This window comes from Schistocerca piceifrons, chromosome 1 (assembly GCF_021461385.2).
Source record: "Schistocerca piceifrons isolate TAMUIC-IGC-003096 chromosome 1, iqSchPice1.1, whole genome shotgun sequence".
Lineage (NCBI taxonomy): Eukaryota > Metazoa > Arthropoda > Insecta > Orthoptera > Acrididae > Schistocerca > Schistocerca piceifrons.
The window spans coordinates 662,612,561-662,616,800 of NC_060138.1; positions in this window are offsets into that span (position 1 = coordinate 662,612,561).

Sequence of the window (4,240 nt, forward strand, 5' to 3'; positions counted from 1 at the left end):
TTGTCACCTCCCGCCTTCTGTTCCTGTGGTCAGACTTCAGACTTCGACGGTGCCCGCTGTTCTCTTGTGAGCTGGCTACAGTGTGATTTTGTACAACTTCACACACTTGTTGCACATCTAGTGGGGCCTCTTCTGCACAAAATGTATGGTATTGTCAGGTGTCACCTGGTCACACCCTTTCCAGAGCTGCTGGTGGCCATGGCCAGGGCAAACGATCCTGTCTTCACGGCGTTGCTGTTGTGCCCCTTGACGTCAGAGGGCGCTGTCGCCGCTGCTTCTGCCACCGCTACATGCTGGTTTCGGCGCGTTGCCGGCGTGTTGAATGTCAGGCACGCTGAGAATCGAGACAACTGTGTACCTTTGAGCAGTAAAAATTTACTTTGTTAATTATGTTTCACTGACACCTTCGGGCATATGGTAGGCCATTATATACTGATTGACAGCTCACCACGTCCAGGGGTGGTGGTCCATTTAGATCCAGAACATGACGACATCAACGTAGTGTCCAACACATGGGAGCTACATTAATAATAAAAATGATCTGTTAAATAACTTACACTGTTTTGGTACATTGCATGTTGAGCAATTATTATTTTCAGTCACTCAGAATAGAAGCTTTCGAAATGTGGTGCCATAGAAGAATGCTGAAGATTAGATAGGTAGATAACGTAACTAATGAGAAGGTACTGAACAGAATTGGGGAGAAGAGAAATTTATGGCACAGCTTGACTAGAAGAGGGGATCGGTTGGTAGAACATGTTTTGAGGCATCAAGGGATCACCAACTTAGTAGTGGAGGGCAGCGTGGAGGGTAAAAAATGTAAAGGTAGACCAAGAGATGAATACACTAAGCAGATTCAGAAGGATGTCGGTTGCAGTAGGTACTCGGAGATGAAGAAGCTTGCACAGGATAGAGTAGCATGGAGAGCTGCATTAAACCAATCTCTGTATTGAAAGACCACAACAACAACAGTCACTCAGAAGCTGAAATTAAGTTTTAAGATCGGCAATACTTAATTTATACACAAAACTGACTTCAGCAGTACTTTCAGAACCCGTAAACAAAGTATTACTTTGACTTTAAACGCAGCTAATTCTGCTCTGGTTTTGTGCATCTGGCTGAGAAAAGGTATTTTGCCACATTGAAAAATACTGATTATGGAAGCCACAACAATCAGAATTGAAAGTAAGTGTATATAACGAGTTACGTATTGTAAATAAGCAGCTCGCACAGTGCAGTAGCTAAGCAATTTACACAGGGCAGCTGCAGTATCTAAAACACAGTCGCTGTGTTAGTGATGTGTTAATGAATATTTAAATATCTTTTACGCCAAATGAATACAGGCGAAAGCCTAAAACGTGTGTAGGGAAGCTTTTGACGCTGGACGACCCCTGTCTACAATTCACCCAATAGGATTTTACCCAGCTACTAGCACTACTATCTGCCGTTGCTACTAAGACTGCTGTCAAGACATTTTCGTATACACGTTTGTTTTTTGGCACTAGTCTCAGCTAGACAACAATCTGACAGCGGGATTCCTTGTACACATGGCAGCACAAAAGCATCCATCCCACTGTAACAACTAACTCTAAGATTCACTGGACCATTATGGAACCACGTTTCTAAAATCATTCGCACTAGGACAACAGATACTCTTCAAGGCTATTTCATTCCCCCTGATTTCACGGAACTTTTATTACGCCAGGGCGACTTTTTCCTTGATACTCAAGGAGGGAAGATTAGGTTTTAAAGTTCCATCGCCGAGGAGGTCATTAGAGATGGAGCTCAGGTTAGGGGAGGTTATGGAACCATTCGTCACCCTTCAAGGTAACCATCCCGGCATTTGCCAAAGCCAATTTAAGGAAAAAACGGAACCATTGAATTTGGTTGAATGGACGGGTATTTGAACCGCTGTACAGCTGAATGTGAGTCTAGAGTCTTAGCTTCACATAATTCCGCTCGGTTGTCCTAAGTGCCGCCTTGGGATCCGACGTCCCAACGCCTGCCTTTCATGATTCGCTGTACCTTTGCAGAGCATACTGCCACAGAACTAGATGCTTACAAGGTGCTAACCTGGACGAACCACTGCCTAGCCCACCGTGTTGGCGGACTGACCATTAATGCAGCCTCCCGTCCAGTGGACTAGCAGGCCAGCGTGGCAGCTTATTGGCGCATCAGCCCACGACATTGTGCTCTCTGCTCGCCGTACTAATCATTCCGGCCCACGTAATGTACTGTGGCACGTCTTCTTTAAGTCAACAACACTCTCAAGCTGACCAGAAGTATCCAGATACCTATTACTGGGCATTAATATGAGGTGTGTCCACGTTTCACGGGTTTGGACTCTGCTGGGGACACTTTCGATAAGGTGTCTTAATGTCTGCAGCCAATTCATCCCTGAAACCGAAAATCAGAGAAGGTTGCAAACTTGCAATTTCTTGGACGGTGCTCATTGCATCACCTATAACTTCATTTGATTCCGTGCTTTCTTCAGTTTTTCATTGTTAACTGTGCAAGACGTGTAAGGCTACATCTGCTCTGATGTTTTTGGATTATGTCCAACAAAGTTGTGTTAATTTTGTACCCAGAAGTGTGGGTTGGATCACGACTACGAGATTGTGAACTGTGTCAGTTGCTCTTAAAATTTCATATATCAGTTACTGAAATGAAATATTGGTAACTTATTTATTTATAAGAGACGTTATACTGTTGCATAAAATCTTTATGTGAATGCGGCCACCATCTTCTCTTACTGTAAGATACAAGGATGCTCTGCCCAGTCACTTTCATCAATCAGGATTAAACTGAAGAAGGGGAAGTGATCATTATTAGCAGACACTACAATCTCTCTGCATACTAGTCAGTTTTCAGAAACTGGGTAAGGTAAGACTATGAGTGATCCTGCATCGTTGGACACCGACACGAAACATGTGAAAACGCTGTGTCCCAAATCTGTTATTATAATTTGTCCAATAGGGATTTTGTTATTTTCGTCGTGGTCTTCAGTCAGAAAACTAGTTTGATGCACCTCTCCATGTTACTCTATCCCTTGGAAACCTCTTTATCTCTGAATAACTGCTAATACCAATATCCTTTTGAATCTGCTTACTGATTCATTTCTTTGTCTCCCTTTTACGATTTTTCCCCATTCCCCAAACTCCACACTTTCCTGCAGTACTGAAGTGGTGATCTCTCGATGTCTCAGAAAGTTTCCTATTGGCTGATTCCTTCTTTTAGTCAAATTGTACCACAAATTTCTTGTCTTCACACTTCTATTCAGTACCTCCTTATTAGTTACGCGAACTACCCATCTAATCTTCAGCATCCTTCTGCATCACCACATTTCACGACGTATTCTTCTTGTCTAAATTGTTTATCGTCCCGGGCAGGTAGTGATGTTGAACACTGGCGTCTTGAGCACAGTCGACGTTCTACTCAACCTAAAGGCACTCTTTTGACAGGCCAGTCCATTTCAGAAATGTTACTGCACAGGTACATTGTCAGGGTGACACATTCATCGTCTCCGGACTGTTCCTCTACTGTACGCTGTACACTATGCTGTAACATGTGTTCATACCCTCCCGCAATTAGTGTTTACTTAAACTCAATAAGGCGGTCTCACACTAACCACGGAAGACGCCCCCATACCTTAACACTGGACTCGCATTCTGGAGGACGACGATTCAATGCCATGTCCAGCCATCCTGATTTAGGTTTTCCGTGATTTCCCTAAATCGCTCCAGGCAAATGGTTCCTTTGAAAGGGCACGGCCGACCTCCTTTCCCGTCTTTCCCTAATCTGATGCGACCGATGACTGGTCTCCTCCCCCAAACAACCCAACCAACCTTAACACTACCCCTTCCATACATCAATGTTGGCGATAAAGATGATGACAGGTAACATGCCATAGCAGTTCGCCAAACCTTCGCAAAACCTTCCATCGAATTGTCATAGGGTATGACGTGAATCATCACACCAGCTCACTCGTTTCCTGTCATCCATATTCCAGTGGCGTCGCTCTTCACGCCACTTCAAGCATCACTTCGCACGGAGAACAGAAATGTGTGGCATATGAGGAGCCCTCCGCCCATTACCCACCATTCTTTTTTACTCCCTACACTCTGTCATTGTGCTGAACGGACTCCTGGTAGAACTTTTGAACTCACGAGTGATTCCTTCCATTGGTTTCATGCGATTTTTTAGAGCCACCCTCCGCAGCGCTCGGCGATTCCTGTCCGCC